The following is a 20075-nucleotide window of genomic DNA, read 5'->3' as shown; positions in this document are numbered from 1 at the left end:
GCTTATAAAGATGTATTTTCCGTGTGGCCTTAAATAAATCAATCTGAAAAGAAACAAAGTCAAAACCCTCAGGTATACAATAGTTAAGTCCTTTGGACAAAACGGCAAGTTTAGCTGAGTCCAAGTCACGAGATGTCAAGTTGATCACAGAGTCATCCAAGGAGGTCTTTAATGCTGCTCCTGTCTCCACGAGACGAACTTCCTTTTGCGCCACCTCTCGGTGCCGGCGTTTGCACTTACCCCTCTGTGTCTTCCTCCTAAAGGGGCTGGAGCAGAGACTGAGGTGCCTACGGATAAATCCTCAGAGGATTCCCCTTGGGGTCCCGGACCTTCACTCTGACTGGAGTCTGATTCCGTTGTCAAATAGTCTCTATTATTGTGTTGCTGGCGTCTCCTTCTCCTGGAATTAAATTTCCTCTGTCTGAATCTTCCACCTTGAGTCTGAGAGGATGAGTTATCCTTTAACACTTTATTCCAAGTGAATATATTACCAGAATCGTAATCATTCTTGTCCCGCAAAAATGTATCTCTCTTTCTCTGTTTCGTTTCTGTTTGTACAAGAATTAATCTAGAATCCAATTTTTTGTTAAAGGCCGCCCATTGGCTCTCTGTTAATCTATTCTGTAGCTCTGATTGCGTTTTCTGCAACTCTGTGTTCAAAGATTCATAATTTTTTATATTGGACTTTAAAACCAGTTCTAGCAGATCCTGGGAGCATTTAAGCATGATTCTTTCCCATTCTGCTTTAAACGAAACATCATTGCCGTAGTGTGAAATCTCTTTCCAAAAACGTAGTCCTCTAGGGACCCGGTTGTTATCCACATAGGACTGTAGCGAATTATTCATCCAGAACAGTCTTATCTCTCTCTGAGAGATTGGTTAATTTGTATTCCAGAGATCTCGTGCTCAACATATGCACTTCATCCGTCTGTTCACACTCCCTGAAATAGTTCACAGCATCCTCCCGACCAGCTTGCAGGCTGCCACGCACAGGTATCGGCTCGGACTCCATACTGAGTTCAAACGGCTGAGAGCAATCACACCGTAAAGACTATCCACAAAATCTCAACAGGAGCGTGCATGCTACAATAGTATCAAATGTCCAAACCAAGAAAAGAAAAAAAGTAAGCGGCACAGCTCGACTTTCCAGAGATTAATAACTCGATGTGGAGAGTTTCCCAACAATAGGTAGTCCGGTCAGCTGAAAGGCGGTGCTTGCGTGAAACAAAGTGTCCATATAAATAAAAAAGTAGAAAAAACGCAATAGCACTCACCAATCAGTGGCAATTCAAACGTCCTTTATTGGAGCATATAGCAAAACATCATCGTGGTTTGCAGGCCTTGAAAGAGTTAATCTACCAACGCAGGGTGGTGATCTGCATAGAATCCTATTGAGGCAAGAAACTAAATGGATTATACGGACAAGAGCTACTGGTGCAGCAGGGCTCAATGATCGTGTTGATATGTCTGTTTTTTTATAAAATGCTAACGTTGTCATTGATTATTGTTGCTGCTCTGTTTTGATTTTCATTGTCATCCTAGATCGATCCCTCTCTTGTTCTCTTATGCTTTGTACAAGTCATGTCAGGGAGTATTTGCTAGCCGCCTACATTTTTCTCTGTCTTTTTTTTTTTTCTCCTGATGAGTGAGATAATTTCAGGTGTGGATTCTGTAGTTTACCTTTGAATAGAGGACACTATCAGCATTCTGGATAGATTGGACAGTTATAATTGGTTACAATTATTATTCTATATTGCCGTATGTAATAAGGTGCTCTAACTGTGGTTGTTTTTAATTGTTTTGTTTTTGTGTCAATTTAACACGCTCTGTGCACTTTGGGTGTTTCGGGGGGAGGTGGCGCGGGAGGAGCCGGTTGTTTCTTACCTGCTTATCTAGGTGTCACTTCCTCCTGGACACAGACCCGTGGAAGCGCTCGGTATTAGCGCGAAACGGCCGTCGTCGTCTTGCCTGTCGCACTCCCTCTCTCACTCCCTCCCTTGAACCGCGATGATGTTTTGCTATATGCTCCAATAAAGGACGTTTGAATTGCCACTGATTGGTGAGTGCTATTGCGTTTTTTCTACTTTTTTATTTATAGATCACGGTTACGTTACCCAGGTCCTTCACACACTGCATCCAGGGGAGCGGAAGCCGCCGCATGCACCGCTGAGGAGATCGGGGGCCTGTTGTGAATTCTGTGGCAGAGTTCACTCCTGTAGTCACAAGTGGTACTTCGGCTGATTCTCTCTGGGATCTTCCGTTTGTGGAGGAAAGTGGTACTGCAGCTTCTGAGTTTTCTCCCTCAGGTGATCTGGTGAGCTCGTTAGCTTCTTCTCTACTTAACTCCACCTGATGCTTTGATCCATGCTTCCTGTCAATGTTCCAGTGTTGGACTGGTTTTTTCCCATGATCATTCCTGTGGCCTGCTGCTCTGCAAAGCTAAGTTTTGCTTTTGTTATTTTGTTGCTATTTTTCAGTCCAGCTTGCTTTATTGGTTTTCTCTCGCCTGCTGGAAGCTCTGAGACGCAGAGGGACGACCTCCGTACCGTTAGTCGGTGCGGAGGGTCTTTTTGTCCCCTCTGCGTGGTTATTTGTAGGTTTTTGTGCTGACCGCAGTTATCTTCCCTATCCTCGTTCTTTTCAGCTAGTCGGGCCTCACTTTGCTAAATCTGTTTCATCTCTATGTTTGTGTTTTCATCTTACTCACAGTCATTATATGTGGGGGGCTGCCTTTTCCTTTGGGGAATTTCTCTGAGGCAAGGTAGGCTTATTTTTCTATCTTCGGGAATAGCTAGTTTCTCAGGCTGTGACGAGGCGCCTAGGTTCTGGTCAGGAGCGCTCCACGGCTGCCTTTAGTGTGGTTTGATAGGATCAGGGATTGCGGTCTGCAGAGTTCCCACGTCTCAGAGCTCGTTCTTTAATTTTGGGTGTTTGTCAGATCACTGTATGTGTTCTAACCGCTATGTCCATTGTGTTACTGAATTGGTTAACATAATAGTACAGGAAGCCAGAAGTGCTAATGATTCTCAATAGAGGGAAAAAAGAAGTTCTAAGACCATTTTTTTTTCTTTGCACTGTGTTTTGTCTTTTTTTTCCCCTAGACATTTGGGTGGTTCAGGACACAGGTGTGGACATGGAGATTCAGGGTCTGTGCTCTTCAATGGATAATCTCGTTATAAATGTGCAAAAGATTCAAGATTTGGTGGTTCAGAAGCCTATGTTAGAACCAAGAATTCCTATTCCTGATTTGTTTTATGGTGATAGAGTCAAGTTTGTGAATTTCAAAAATAATTGCAAACTGTTTTTGGCCTTGAAACCTCACTCCTCTGGTGACCAAGCTCAACAAGTGAGAATTATTATTTCTTTTTTGCGTGGCGACCCTCAGGATTGGGCATTTTCTCTTGCGCTGGGAGATCCTGCATTAAGTAATATTGATGCGTTTTTCCTGGCGCTCGGATTGCTGTACGATGAGCCTAATTCAGTGGATCAGGCAGAGAAAAATTTGCTGGCTTTGTGTCAGGGTCAGGATGAGATAGAGGTATACTGTCAAAAATTTAGAAAGTGGTCTGTACTCACTCAATGGAATGAAGCTGCGCTCGCAGCGATTTTCAGAAAGGGTCTCTCTGAAGCCCTTAAAGATGTCATGGTGGGATTTCCTATGCCTGATGGTCTGAATGAATCTATGTCTTTGGCCATTCAGATCGGTCGACGCTTGCGTGAGCGTAAATCTGTGCACCATTTGGCGGTATTACTTGAGCTTAAACCTGAGCCTATGCAGTGCGATAGGACTTTGTCCAGAGTTGAACGGCATGAACACAGACGTCTGAATGGTCTGTGTTTCTACTGTGGTGATTCCACTCATGCCATCTCTGATTGTCCTAAGCGCTCTAAGCGGTTCGCTAGGTCTGCCACCATTGGTACGGTACAGTCAAAATTTCTTCTGTCCGTTACCTTGATCTGCTCTTTGTCATCGTATTCTGTCATGGCATTTGTGGATTCAGGCGCTGCCCTGAATTTGATGGACTTAGAGTATGCTAAGCGTTGTGGGTTTTTCTTGGAGCCCTTGCAGTGTCCTATTCCATTGAGAGGAATTGATGCTACACCTTTGGCCAAGAATAAGCCTCAGTACTGGACCCAGCTGACCATGTGCATGGCTCCTGCACATCAGGAGGATATTCGCTTTCTGGTGTTGCATAATCTGCATGATGTGGTCGTTTTGGGGTTGCCATGGCTACAAGTCCATAATCCAGTATTAGATTGGAAATCCATGTCGGTTTCCAGCTGGGGTTGTCAGGGGTACATGGTGATGTTCCATTTCTGTCAATTTCGTCATCCACCCCTTCTGAGGTCCCAGAGTTCCTGTCTGATTACCGGGATGTATTTGATAAGCCCAAGTCCGATACCCTACCTCCGCATAGGGATTGTGATTGTGCTATCAATTTGATTCCTGGTAGTAAATTCCCAAAAGGTCGATTGTTTAATTTGTCCGTGCCTGAGCACACCGCTATGCGCAGTTATGTGAAGGAATCCCTGGAGAAGGGGCATATTCGCCCGTCATCGTCGCCATTATGAGCAGCGTTCTTTTTTGTAGCCAAGAAGGATGGTTCGCTGAGACCTTGTATAGATTACCGCCTTCTTAATAAGATCACGGTTAAATTTCAGTACCCCTTGCCATTGTTATCTGATCTGTTTGCTCGGATTAAGGGGGCTAGTTGGTTCACAAAGATAGATCTTCGTGGTGCGTATAATCTGGTGCGAATTAAGCAGGGCGATGAATGGAAAACTGCATTTAATACGCCCGAGGGTCATTTTGAGTATCTCGTGATGCCGTTCGGACTTGCCAATGCTCCATCAGTGTTTCAGTCCTTTATGCATGACATCTTCCGAGAGTACCTGGATAAATTCCTGATTGTGTACTTGGATGACATTTTGATCTTCTCGGATGATTGGGAGTCTCATGTGAAGCAGGTCAGAACGGTTTTTCAGGTCCTGCGTGCTAATTCTTTGTTTGTGAAGGGATCAAAGTGTCTCTTTGGTGTACAGAAGGTTTCATTTTTGGGGTTCATCTTTTCCCCTTCTACTATCGAGATGGATCCTGTTAAGGTCCAAGCCATCCATGATTGGACTCAGCTGACATCTCTGAAAAGTCTGCAAAAGTTCCTGGGCTTTGCTAATTTTTATCGTCGCTTCATCTGCAATTTTTCTAGTATTGCTAAACCATTGACCGATTTGACCAAGAAGGGTGCTGATGTGGTCAATTGGTCTTCTGCTGCTGTGGAGGCTTTTCAAGAGTTGAAGCGTCGTTTTTCTTCTGCCCCTGTGTTGTGTCAACCAGATGTTTCTCTTCCGTTCCAGGTCGAGGTTGATGCTTCTGAGATTGGAGCAGGGGCTATTTTGTCACAGAGAGGTTCGGGTTGCTCAGTGATGAAACCATGCGCTTTCTTTTCCAGGAAGTTTTCGCCTGCTGAGCGAAATTATGATGTGGGCAACCGAGAGTTGCTGGCCATGAAGTGGGCATTCGAGGAGTGGCGTCATTGGCTTGAAGGAGCTAAGCATCGCGTGGTGGTATTGACTGATCATAAGAACTTGACTTATCTCGAGTCTGCCAAGCGCTTGAATCCTAGACAAGCTCGTTGGTCGTTGTTTTTTGCCCGTTTTGACTTTGTGATTTCGTACCTTCCGGGCTCTAAAAATGTGAAGGCGGATGCTCTGTCTAGGAGTTTTGTACCCGACTCTCCGGGCTTATCTGAGCCGGCGGGTATCCTCAAGGAAGGAGTAATTGTGTCTGCCATCTCCCCTGATTTGCGGCGGGTGCTGCAAAAATTTCAGGCTAATAAACCTGATCGTTGCCCAGCGGAGAAATTGTTTGTCCCTGATAGGTGGACGAATAGTTATCTCTGAACTTCATTGTTCGGTGTTGGCTGGTCATCCTGGAATCTTTGGTACCAGAGAGTTAGTGGCTAGATCCTTTTGGTGGCCCTCTCTGTCGCGGGATGTGCATACTTTTGTGCAGTCCTGTGGGATTTGTGCTCGGGCTAAGCCCTGCTGTTCTCGTGCCAGTGGGTTGCTTTTGCCCTTGCCGGTCCCGAAGAGGCCTTGGACACATATCTCTATGGATTTTATTTCTGACCTTCCCGTTTCTCAAAAGATGTCAGTCATTTGGGTGGTCTGTGATCGCTTTTCTAAGATGGTCCATCTGGTACCCTTGTCTAAATTGCCTTCCTCCTCTGATTTGGTGCCTTTGTTCTTCCAGCATGTGATTCGTTTGCATGGCATTCCAGAGAATATTGTTTCTGACAGAGGTTCCCAGTTTGTTTCGAGGGTTTGGCGAGCCTTTTGTGGTAGGATGGGCATTGACTTGTCTTTTTCCTCGACTTTCCATCCTCAGACTAATGGCCAGACCGAGCGAACCAATCAGACCTTGGAAACATATCTGAGGTGCTTTGTTTCTGCTGATCAGGATGACTGGGTGTCCTTTTTGCCTTTGGCTGAGTTTGCCCTTAATAATCGGGCCAGCTCGGCTACCTTGGTTTCACCGTTTTTCTGCAATTCTGGGTTCCATCTTCGTTTCTCTTCTGGACAGGTTGAGTCTTCGGACTGTCCTGGTGTGGATACTGTGGTGGACAGGTTGCAGCAGATTTGGACTCAGGTAGTGGACAATTTGACCTTGTCCCAGGAGAAGGCTCAACGTTTCGCTAATCGCAGACGCCGTGTGGGTCCCCGACTTCGTGTTGGGGATCTGGTTTGGTTATCTTCTCGTCATATTCCTATGAAGGTTTCCTCTCCTAAGTTTAAACCTCGTTTTATTGGTCCGTATAGGATTTCTGAGGTTCTTAATCCTGTGTCTTTTCGTCTGACCCTTCCAGATTCTTTTTCCATACATAACGTATTCCATAGGTCATTGTTGCGGAGATACGTGGCACCTATGGTTCCATCTGTTGAGCCTCCTGCCCCGGTTTTGGTGGAGGGGGAATTGGAGTATATTGTGGAGAAGATTTTGGATTCTCGTGTTTCAAGACGGAAACTCCAGTATCTGGTTAAATGGAAGGGTTATGCTCAGGAAGATAATTCCTGGGTTTTTGCCTCTGATGTCCATGCTCCCGATCTTGTTCGTGCCTTTCATGTGGCTCATCCTGGTCGGCCTGGGGGCTCTGGTGAGGGTTCGGTGACCCCTCCTCAAGGGGGGGGTACTGTTGTGAATTCTGTGGCAGAGTTCACTCCTGTGGTCACAAGTGGTACTTCGGCTGATTCTCTCTGGGATCTTCCGTTTGTGGAGGAAAGTGGTACTGCAGCTTCTGAGTTTTCTCCCTCAGGTGATCTGGTGAGCTCGTTAGCTTCTTCTCTACTTAACTCCACCTGATGCTTTGATCCATGCTTCCTGTCAATGTTCCAGTGTTGGACTGGTTTTTTCCCTGGATCATTCCTGTGGCCTGCTGCTCTGCAAAGCTAAGTTTTGCTTTTGTTATTTTGTTGCTATTTTTCAGTCCAGCTCGCTTTATTGGTTTTCTCTCGCCTGCTGGAAGCTCTGAGACGCAGAGGGACGACCTCCGTACCATTAGTCGGTGCGGAGGGTCTTTTTGTCCCCTCTGCGTGGTTATTTGTAGGTTTTTGTGCTGACCGCAAAGTTATCTTCCCTATCCTCGTTCTATTCAGCTAGTCGGGCCTCACTTTGCTAAATCTGTTTCATCTCTATGTTTGTGTTTTCATCTTACTCACAGTCATTATATGTGGGGGGCTGCCTTTTCCTTTGGGGAATTTCTCTGAGGCAAGGTAGGCTTATTTTTCTATCTTCAGGAATAGCTAGTTTCTGTGACGAGGCGCCTAGGTTCTGGTCAGGAGCGCTCCACGGCTGCCTTTAGTGTGGTTTGATAGGATCAGGGATTGCGGTCTGCAGAGTTCCCACGTCTCAGAGCTCGTTCTTTAATTTTGGGTGTTTGTCAGATCACTGTATGTGTTCTGACCGCTATGTCCATTGTGTTACTGAATTGGTTAACATAACAGGGGCCGTCGGAAGGTGAGAATAACCATTTTTTAAATTTTTAAAAATTTTTTTAACATTATATCTTTTTACTATTGGTGCTGCATAGGCAGCATCAATAGTAAAAAGTTGGTCACACTTGTCAAACACTATGTTTGGCAAGTGTGACCAACCTGTCAATCCGTTTTTCCAAGTGATGCTACAGATCGCTTGGAAAACGCTAGCATTCTGCAAGCTAAAAACGCTTGCAAAACACTAGTGTTTAGTGGGAATACGCATGCTAATTCCACATGCGATATACCCGTGGCAGGAGTTGCGAAATTTCCACGGCAATTCTGCAACGTGTGCACTTAGCATTAAAGTTTTACCATTGGAACCAAACCGTGGCTTGTGGTGTTTCCTGAGATCCAGTCCCCTGCAACCAAAGTGAACGTGTGAGGAAGGTAACTGACTGTACCTCAGGACTGAGACTTCACTTGTCTTCCCATGTACAAGGTGCAGGGGTGCCCACTGACTGTTGCTTATGGAACTCACCCACGACTACCACCCCATGCTGCCTTGTTACACCTCAACACGCTGTTCCATTCCGTGCAGTGTGAGTACTGAGGCTCCACACTTCAGACACAATGTAATGACATCATCGTGCGTGCAGTGCATGGAATCTAGGACTTACAGGCACAGGCCTTCAGCTCCCTGAATTATTATTCTATTCAACGACATTTGCATTCTGAGGATGTGGATGCCATTGAAATTGTGATGATGGGCAGGTTGGAGATGCCAAGCCCCCGCTTACAAGCCCTATAACCTTGTAGTCTGCTGGTCTTATGAGCCATGTTGCCTGCTGCTGTGGGCTGCTGTGATGATAATGAAACTGCTGAAAAGTTATCTGAATAGAACAATAAATATTAGATAAACCAAAACAAAGGGGGTAGACAGAGATATATTAGTTCAAAATGACAAAAAAAATGAAAAGGAAAACATACCGTATTAGGTTAGTATTAAGTTTAGTGACCAGTGTGAATATTGCAGATTTATCAACACAAACAGTGATATACTAGAAAACTGAAAAAATGGACATTATAAAAAATAAAAAAAACATTTAACTTAAAAACATGATTTAAACAACAGTTCGTTTTTTGAAAACATATTGCCTTGATGGGTTTAAGGATCCCTATTATGGCCTTGTTGGCACTCTAATACTCAATACTGCTTCAGTAACGCATTATACTCTTCTCTGTAAGCTTGCTACGTATTTTTGTCACAGATTATTTTGGAATAGGAGAAAAAAAATCATTGACACACTAGAACAGGGATGTCAAACTCAAATACACAGAGCGCCAAAATTAAAAACCTGGACAAAGTCAGGTGCCAACCTTCATATTTATTAAAAAAATGTCTACAATTGAGGAAATTTTTCCTTATCATCAAATATAATATAACAAACAAAAAGGGGTTGTCCCACAAACAATGTGCATTTTAAATAATAGTAGATCTTAGAATAAAATAAACACATAATCACAAGTGGGGCATCCTGAAATAATATGATATGTTAGGTAACAGTAGTAAAAGAATATGACCCAATGTCCTAGTTTAAATATGTAATAAGTAAATAGGATAAAAACCTTGAATAATACAGATAATAAAATATGATGCCAACAAAAGTGCTCCCCAAACGCAGTATGATAGCCCCACAGTGAATTCATCCACAGTACCCTCCACACGCACAGTATGATGACCCTTCTGTTGCCTTCTGTACCGCCTTCAACTCCCACCCAACTCACGGTATGGTGACCCCGTCACAGCATGATACTTCAACTGTGATCTCCACAGAGCCCTCAACACAGTATAATGGGCCAGACATAGTCCTCCATTCAATATAATGAGCCCTGCATTACCTTCCATATAGTATAAGGGCCCCACATGCAGACTTTGAAGCTTCACAGCACACGCTGCCAGGATTCTCCAGTGCCAGCAGCGAGATAAGGCATTCATGTTACTGCAAGTTTGTGATTTGCATGCTTCCAGCCACATTCCGACTAGACGTGCTTGGCCTTGATTAATGCAAGTGAACCGAGTGAGTCACATACATCTAATTGGCACAGGACCACGTATATGAAAATCGCATACTTGCAGTCATATGCTGGCTGCTCTTGCCACCAGCATTTGAGAATCCTGACAGTGTGCATATATTATATGATATTACATTGTTACAAAAATAAAATAAATATATATATATATATACTAGATTGTGGCCCGATTCTAACGCATCGGGTATTCTAGAATATGCATGTCCCCATAGTATATGGACAATGATGATTCCAGAATTCGCGGCAGACTGTGCCCGTCGCTGATTGGTCGAGGCAACCTTTATGACATCATCGTCGCCATGGCAACCATTATGACATCTACGTCGATACTGTGCCCGTCGCTGAATCAGAAACGTGGGATTTCTACGTCCTTTATGACATCATCGTCGCTGTGCCCGTTGCTGATTGGTCGAAGCCTGGCGGCCTCGACCAATCAGAGACGCTGGATTTCTACGTCGATGCTGTGCCCGTCGCTGATTGGTCGAGGCCTGGCGGCCTCGACCAATCAGAGACGTGGGATTTCCAGGACAGACAGACAGACAGACAGACAGACAGACGGAAAAACCCTTAGGCAATTATATATATAGATATATATATATACTAGATTGTGGCCCGATTCTAACGCATCGGGTATTCTAGAATATGCATGTCCCCGTAGTATATGGACAATGATGATTCCAGAATTTGCGGCAGACTGTGCCCGTCGCTGATTGGTCGAGGCAACCTTTATGACATCATCGTCGATACTGTGCCCGTCGCTGAATCAGAAACGTGGGATTTCTACGTCCTTTATGACATCATCGTCGCTGTGCCCGTTGCTGATTGATTGGTCGAGGCCTGGCGGCCTCGACCAGAGACGTGGGTTTCTACGTCGATACTGTTACAGTCGCTGATTGGTTGAGGCCTCGACCAATCAGAGATGCGGGATTTCCAGGACAGACAGACAGAAAGACAGACAGAAAGACAAAAAAACAGACAGACAGACGGAAAAACCCTTAGACAATTATATATATAGATGTTATGTTCTAGGGGATTGTGGCCCGATTCTAACGCATCGGGTATTCTAGAATATGCATGTCCCTGTAATATATGGACAATGATGATTCCAGAATTCGCGGCAGACTGTGCCCGTCGCTGATTGGTCGATGCAACCTTTATGACATCATCGTTGCCATGGCAACCATTATGACATCATCGTCGCTGTGCCCGTTGCTGATTGGTCGAGGCCTGGCGGCCTCGACCAATCAGAGACGCAGGATGTCTACGTCCTTTATGACATCATCGTCGCTGTGCCCATTGCTGATTGGTCGAGGCCTGGTGGCCTTGACCAATCAGAGACGCGGGATTTCTACGTCGATGCTGTGCCGGTCTCTGATTGGTCGAGGCCGCCAGGCATCGGGTATCGCATCGGGTATTCTAGAATATGCATGTCCCCGTAGTATATGGACAATGATGATTCCAGAATTCGCGGCAGACTGTGCCCGTCGCTGATTGGTCGAGGCAACCTTTATGACATCATCGTCGATATGGCAACCATTATGACATCATCGTCGCTGTGCCCGTCACTGAATAAGAAACGTGGGATTTCTACATCCTTCTAACGCATCGGGTATTCTAGAATATGCATGTCCCTGTAATATATGGACAATGATGATTCCAGAATTCGCGGCAGACTGTGTCCGTCGCTGATTGATCGAGGCAACCTTTATGACATCATCGTCGCCATGGCAACCAGTATGATATCATCGTCGCTGTGCCCGTTGCTGATTGGTCGAGGCCTGGCGGCCTCGACCAATCAGAGACGCGGGATTTCTACGTCGATGCTGTGCCGGTCTCTGATTGGTCGAGGCCTGGCGGCCTCGACCAATCAGAGAGCCGGGATTTCCAGGACAGACAGACAGACAGACAGACAGACGGAAATACCCTTAGACAATTATATATATAGATAGTAATATACAGTATATAAACAAAAAACTGACCACCTTCAAACAGAATAAAGCAAGTGTGAACAGGTGGAAGCTGCTGTGACTGCATGATCTATCTACTATATAATTGTCTAAGGGTCACTTCCGTCTGTCCTTCTGTCTGTCTGTCTGTCACAGTTATTCATTCGCTGATTGGTCTCGCCAGCTGCCTGTCATGGCTGCCGCGACCAATCAGCGACGGGCACAAAATGGCCGCTCCTTACTCCCCGCAGTCAGTGCCTGTCACCCGCATACTCCCCTCCGGTCACTGCTAACACAGGGTTAATGCCGGCGGTAACGGATCGCGTTATGCCGCGGGTAACGCATTCCGTTACCGCCGCTATTAACCCTGTGTGTCCCCAACTTTTTACTATTGACGCTGCCTATGTGGCATCAATAGTAAAAAACGTAATTTTAAAAATAATAATAATAAAAAACCTGCTATACTCACACTCCATATATAAGCTGGAGAAAAAGGAGCATACAATATAGCTTTTTTTATAATAAACAAATGTCTTTAATAATACAAAAGATGCTAAAAATAGTAATACAGTTCAATAGTGGGTGTAACCCAGTCAAGCACAGGAGAGGTACCACCCTCTGTTACCCCCATAAACGTACATGAACCGTAACAAAGGGGGAACAGAAAAGAACCCCACATGAAAATCAAATGGCAAGCAAAACCTGCATGTACCTAAGCCAGTGCAATAGCCAAGAGTCAGGCTATACTAATGGTAGTTTGTCCTACATAGCAGCATAATAGGCATCATGGGCAAGCTTACCAGAGAGGGGCACAGGAGGAGGGTCCCGCCGGAAAGGAAGAGCGCCCCGACGCGCGTTTCGCAGCTCTAAAGCGCCGCTTTCTCAAGGGGATAGATGTCCGGCGGTGCAGGACCTTCTAATAACCCCCCCGACCCCGGTCACATGTGTGTTAACAGCCAATCCGGACGGCGCCAGCGGCGCATGCGCACTACGACGGGCAGGTCAGGGATGGGGACCGGGCGTCAGGCCGAGTGCGCAAGCACCAGGCATAGACCTGGGGATCGCGCACAGGGCACCAAGACGCCCGTCCACATACCAAAGCCGCCCGTGCACAGCGCGATGCGCACAGCCGCACGGGTAAGCATGTGGGAGGAGCAATATAACCACTCAATACAAATAGGAGATGTGTATATGTGGACAGTATATAGATAGTAACAGAGTGGCATATAATAAAAAATACATGATGGTATCATTAGTTAGCGCAACCATGCCATGGTGCCTGCACATAAGAGCCTTAGCCCCTAGTGTATCCCCTAAGACAATCCAACAACATATCATACCCAGGTAAAGGGGAGGGGGAGAGAGGGGAAAACGGCAATACATGGCATAAGACATAGTATGGGCAGTGCCCGCACAGCCACATATAAGTCAAAGAAACATATATGATACAATAATAGCACAATAAACACATACAGCCATTGTATATATATGTATACATAGTCCATATTGTATCCAATAGAAGGCAGGTGGTTGACTCAAAGCTGTCACGAATCAATGTATACGGACAGCAGATTGCAAATGAAATGTTTACTCCACATGAGGCCGGGATCAAAGGAGGGCCCATAAATGAAAAGTGTTACTATAGATAAAAATAAAGGAAAAAGTTAAAACCATGAACATGAAACACTTAAAAACAAAAAATCTGGAGGGACAATGATGAGACACAACGGGGACTGCGCTAGAGATAAGAGGCGAAGCTCAGGGATTCGTTTAGACCCCTAGGGGTCAGAGTATCGAGTAGAACAATCCACTTGGACTCGATCTGTGCTAGACGTTTTTTATAGTCACCACCTCTTATGCCGAGGTGAAGTACATCAATCCCCCTGACAGAAAGTAGTTTATCATTACAATTGTGATGCTGCCTAAAATGGTGTGGGATTGTTTTTAGGTCAGCTATTGTGGGCGCCGTCTTGGCCGCGCCAATGTCCCGCACATGCTCACGAACACGAACTCTAAGTTCGCGAGTGGTGAGCCCAACGTATATCCTTGGGCACGGACAGGTCGCATAATAGATGACATTGGTAGTATTATAAGTTATGCGCTGTCTGATTTGAAATGTTCTCGAATCATCACTCGAAGTAAAGTCAGAGCAGCGAAGGACATTGGCGCAGGCAAGACAGCGCCCACACGGGACACACCCCGGGTTCAGTGTGTAACACGGGCCAATGTTTGGCAAAAATAGAACGCATGTTCTCCCACTCGTGATTAAAGGTGGAGATGAATCTTATTGGTCCACCCTTGTCCCCATTCCGACGTCGAGAGGTACCGTGCAATAGAATCCCTGAGCTTCGCCTCTTATCTCTAGCGCAGTCCCCGTTGTGTCTCATCATTGTCCCTCTGGATTTTTTGTTTTTAAGTGTTTCCTGTTCATGGTTTTAACTTTTTCCTTTATTTTTATCTATAGTAACACTTTTCATTTATGGGCCCTCCTTTGATCCCGGCCTCATGTGGAGTAAACATTTCATTTGCAATCTGCCGTCCGTAGACATCGATTCGTGACAGCTTTGAGTCAACCACCTGCCTTCTATTGGATACAATATGGACTATGTATACATATATATATACAATGGCTGTATGTGTTTATTGTGCTATTATTGTATCATATATGTTTGTTTGACTTATATGTGGCTGTGCGGGCACTGCCCATACTATGTCTTATGCCATGTATTGCCGTTTTTCCCTCTCTCTCCCTCCCCTTTACCTGGGTATGATATGTTGTTGGATTGTCTTAGGGGATACACTAGGGGCTAAGGCACTTATATGCAGGCACCATGGCATGGTTGCGCTAACTAATGATACCATCATGTATTTTTTATTATATGCCACTCTGTTGTTATCTATATACTGTCCACATATACACATCTCCTATTTGTATTGAGTGGTTATATTGCTCCTCCCACATGCTTACCCGTGTGGCTGTGCGCATCGCGCTGTGCACGGGCGGCTTCGGTATGTGGACGGGCGTCTTGGTGCCCTGTGCGCGATCCCCAGGTCTATGCCTGGCGCTTGCGCACTCGGCCTGACGCCCGGTCCCCATCCCTGACCTGCCCGTCGTAGTGCGCATGTGCCGCTGGGGCCATCCGGATTGGCTGTTAACACACATGTGACCGGGGTCAGGGGGGTTATTAGAAGGTCCTACACCGTTGGACATCTATCCCCTTGAGAAAGCGGCGCTTTAGAGCCGTGAAACGCACGTCGGGGCGCTCTTCCTTTCCGGCGGGGCCCTCCTCCTGTGCCCCTCTCTGGTAAGCTTGCCCATGATGCCTATTATGCTGCTATGTAGGACAAACTACCATTAGTATAGCCTGACTCTTGGCTATTGCACTGGCTTAGGTACATGCAGGTTTTGCTTGCCATTTGATTTTCATGTGGGGTTCTTTTCTGTTCCCCCTTTGTTACGGTTCATGTACGTTTATGGGGGTAACAGGGGGTGGTCCCTCTCCTGTGCTTGACTGGGTTACACCCACTATTGAACTGTATTACTATTTTTAGCATCTTTTGTATTAATAAAGACATTTGTTTATTATAAAAAAAAAGCTATATTGTATGCTCCTTTTCTCCAGCTTATATATGTATTTTATGGAGCTTCTTTGATTTGTCTGGGGGCACTGAACGTTTGTGTGCTGTGGCTCAGACTATCGCTATGACATTGGGATTCCTGTTAATATATACTCTATACTCACCCTCCGTAGTCGCTCGCGCCGGCCTCCATCTTCCGTTGCAGGTTCCGGTGGCAAAGATGGTATGGGAAAATGACCTGCCATGACGTCACGGTCATGTAACCGCGACGTCATCTCAGGTCCTGCGCTCATACCATCCCTGGGACCGGAAGCTGCCGTGGACTACAAGGGGCCCTCGGAAAGGTGAGTATATGTTTATTTTTTATTTTTCAAACTGTGACAAACCTGGCTGGGCAATATACTACGTAGCTGGGCAATATACTACGTGACTGGCCAACATACTACGTGGCTCTGTGCTGTATACTACTTCGCTGTGCAATATACTACGTGGCTCTGTGCTGTATACTACGTCACTGGGCAATATACTACGTGACTGGCCAATATACTACATGGCTCTGTGCTGTATACTTCGTCGCTGTGCAATATACTAGGTAACTGGAAGTGCATTTGAACAGCAAGGTTGATTGCTGTTGAGGGGAACTAGAAAAAAAAAATCTATAAATCTTCAGCAGAGCGAGCGTGAGCGAGCTGAGTGTGAGCGGTAAGTGTGACTTGTGATTCAGTGACTTTGGAGTCAGGGAGTTTCCAAGGGAGGAATTACTGAATTGCTGTCTGATTTTTATCAATACTTTGTATTTATTTTTTATTTTTTTTATTGAACTGTTCTGTCTGGTGCAATCCCCATTAGGAAATGTGCTCCACGATTGTTAATGCCATCCAGTGCACATCTTGCCACATGTATGCAGTCCTTGAGCAGCCGATCGAGGGTGCATACTGCTGTGCGAGATGTGAGCACGTTGTGCATTTGGAAACCCAGATTCTGACTCTAAATGTGCAGCTGGCAACACTGAGATCCATAGACAATATGGAGAGGAGTCTTCTGCTCACGGAGCAGACGCTCAATGGGACAGATGAGGGGGGGGATGGTAGGATGGAGCTGCAGGACAATGAAGTAGCAAGCTGGGTGACAGTTAGGAAGCGGGGTAGAGGGAAGAGTGCCAGGGAGGCTAGTCCTGATCTGGAACACCCCAATAAGTTTGCTAAGTTGGCAGATGAGGGGGGTGCCAGTACAGGGGTAGCACTGCTGCAGCCAGGCATGTCCTCTGAAAGCCGGAGGAGTGACTGCTCCAGTAAGGAGGGAAATAGGAGAGCAGGGCAGGCCAGACAGGTGCTGGTAGTAAGGGACTCAATTATTAGGGGAACAGATAGGGCAATCTGTCACAAAGACAGGGATCGTCGAACGGTGTGCTGCCTACCTGGCGCTGGAGTCCGACACATCGCCGATCGGGTGGACAGATTATTGGGAGGGGCTGGTGAGGACCCAGTGGTCATGGTGCACATTGGCACTAATGACAAAGTTAGAGGTAGGTGGAAGGTCCTTAAAGATGATTTCAGGGAATTAGGCTGCAAGCTGAAAGCAAGGACCTCCAACGTGGTATTTTCCGAAATACTGCCGGTACCACGTGCCACGCCAGAGAGGCAACGGGAGATTAGGGAGGTTAATAAGTGGCTCAAGAATTGGTGTAGGAAAGAGGGGTTTCAGTTCCTGCAGAACTGGGCCGACTTCTCAGTTGGCTACAGGCTCTACGCTAGGGACGGGCTGCACCTCAATGGGGAGGGTGCAGCTGTGCTGGGGGAGAAAATGGCTAGAAGGTTGGAGGAGTGTTTAAACTAGGAATTGGGGGGGAGGGTATTCATTTTATAGGAGGGGAAGATAGTGCAGACAGAGACCTGGGCACAAATAAGGAAGTTGGGGGTGGCGGTGGCATGGGGGGTGGGGTCAGAACAGTTAATAATTTAAGAAATAGAAGTACAGAGAGGAACATAAAGTGCATGTATACTAATGCCAGAAGCCTCGCCAACAAAATGGACGAATTAGAACTAATGTTGTTGGAGCATAATTATGACATGGTGGGGATATCTGAAACGTGGCTGGATGAGAGCCATGACTGGGCTGTTAACTTGCAGGGCTATAGTCTGTTCAGAAATGTCCGAACGGATAAGCGAGGGGGAGGGGTGTGTCTATATGTAAAATCATCCTTAAAACCCATCCTGCGCGATAATATAGGTGAATTTAATGAAAATGTAGAATCCCTGTGGGTGGAGATAAGGGGAGGGGGAAAAAATAATAAATTACTGATAGGGGTTTGTTTTAAATCTCCCAAAATAATGGAAGCAATGGAGAATATCCTCGTAAAGCAAATAGATGAAGCTGCGACTCAAGGAGAAGTCATTATTATGGGGGACTTCAACTACCCTGAAATAGATTGGGGAACAGAAACCTGCAGTTCCAGCAAAGGTAATCGGTTTTTGACAATTATGAGAGACAATTACCTTTCAAAACTGGTTCAGGACCCAACAAGAAGCGGGGCACTGCTAGACCTAATATTAACCAACAGGCCAGACCGCATATCAAATATAAGGGTTGGGGGTCACTTGGGAAATAGCGATCACAAAATAATAAGTTTTCATGTATCCTTTAACCCCTTTCTGCCATTGGACGTAATATTCCGTCCATGTGGGGTGGGCCTTAATTCCCAAGGACGGAATATTACGTCCAGCACGATCGGCCGCGCTCACGGGGGGAGCGCCGCCGATCGCGGCCGGGTGTCAGCTGCTTATCGCAGCTGACATCCGGCACTATGTGCCAGGAGCGGTCACGGACCGCCCCCCGGCACATTAACCCCCGGCACACCGCGATCAAAGATGATCGCGATGTGCCGGCGGTGCAGGGAAGCATCGCGCAGGGAGGGGGCTCCCTGCGTGCTTCCCTGAGACCCCCGCAGCAACACGATGTGATCGCGTTGCTCCGGGGGTCTCCTACCTCCCTCCCTGCAGTAAGTCCCAGATCCAAGATGGCCGCGGATCCGGGTCCTGCAGGGAGGGAGGTGGCTTACCAAGTGCCTGCTCAGAGCAGGCACTTGGTAACGCTGCAGCACTCTGAGACAGATCGGTGATCTGTCAGAGTGCTGTGCAAACTGGCAGATCACCGATCTGTATTGTCCCCCCCTGGGACAAAGTAAAAAAGTTAAAAAAAAAATTTCCAAGTGTGTAAAAAAAAAAAAAAAAAAATCCTAAATAATGAAAAAAAAAAAAATATTATTCCTATAAATACATTTCTTTATCTAAATTAAAAAAAAAAAACAATAAAAGTACACATATTTAGTATCGCCGCGTCCGTAACTACCCGACCTATAAAACTGGCCCACTAGTTAACCCTTTCAGTAAACACCATAAGAAAAAAAAAAAAAAAACGAGGCAAAAAACAACGCTTTATTATCATACCGCCAAACAAAAGCGTCTTCTCCCTGCAGTCCCCGGATCCAAAATGGCCGCCGGGCTGCATCCGGGTCCTGCAGGGAGCACTTCCGGGTCAGGATCAGGCTGCAGCTGCAGCTCTAATCCTGCCCGGCTGTATGTCAGATCACCGATCTGATAGAGTGCTGTGCACACTGTCAGATCGGTGATCTGTCATGTCCCCCCCTGGGACAAAGTGAAAAAGTAAAAAAAAAAATTTCCACACGTGTAAAAAAAAAAAAAAAAAAAAAAAATTCCTAAATAAAGAAGAAAAAAAAATATTATTCCCATAAATACATTTCTTTATCTAAATTAAAAAAAAAAAACAATAAAAGTACACATATTTAGTATCGCCGCGTCCGTAACTACCCGACCTATAAAACTGGCCCACTAGTTAACCCTTTCAGTAAACACCATAAGAAAAAAAAAAAAAAAACGAGGCAAAAAACAACGCTTTATTATCATACTGCCAAACAAAAAGTGGAATAACACGCGATCAAAAAGACGGATATAAATAACCATGGTACCGCTGAAAGCGTCATCTTGTCCCGCAAAAAATGAGCCGCCATACAGCAACATCAGCAAAAAAATAAAAAAGTTATAGTCCTCAGAATAAAGCGATGCAAAAATAATTATTTTTTTCTATAAAATAGTTTTTATCGTATAAAAGCGCCAAAACATAAAAAAATGATATAAATGAGGTGTCGCTGTAATCGTACTGAACCGAAGAATAAAACTGCTTTATCAATTTTACCAAACGCGGAACGGTATAAACGCCTCCCCCAAAAAGAAATTCATGAATAGCTGGTTTTTGGTCATTCTGCCTCACAAAAATCGGAATAAAAAGCGATCAAAAAATGTCACGTGCCCGAAAATGTTACCAATAAAAACGTCAACTCGTCCCGCAAAAAACAAGACCTCACATGACTCTGTGGACTCAAATATAGAAAAATTATAGCTCGCAAAATGTGGTAACGCAAAAAATATTTTTTGCAATAAAAAGCGTCTTTCAGTGTGTGACGGCTGC

General features: G+C 45.5%; 1 protein-coding gene across 1 annotated transcript in view; it reads left to right on the top strand.

Moving 5' to 3' along the window:
- The window catches only part of LOC138675850 (uncharacterized), a 156639-nt gene that overhangs the window by 95005 nt on the left and 41559 nt on the right, over positions 1–20075 (top strand). The window lies entirely within an intron of this gene.

Source organism: Ranitomeya imitator, chromosome 4, assembly GCF_032444005.1.
Source record: "Ranitomeya imitator isolate aRanImi1 chromosome 4, aRanImi1.pri, whole genome shotgun sequence".
NCBI lineage: Eukaryota > Metazoa > Chordata > Amphibia > Anura > Dendrobatidae > Ranitomeya > Ranitomeya imitator.
Note: the sequence above shows the minus strand (reverse complement) of the source record. Positions and strands in the feature narration are given on the sequence as shown.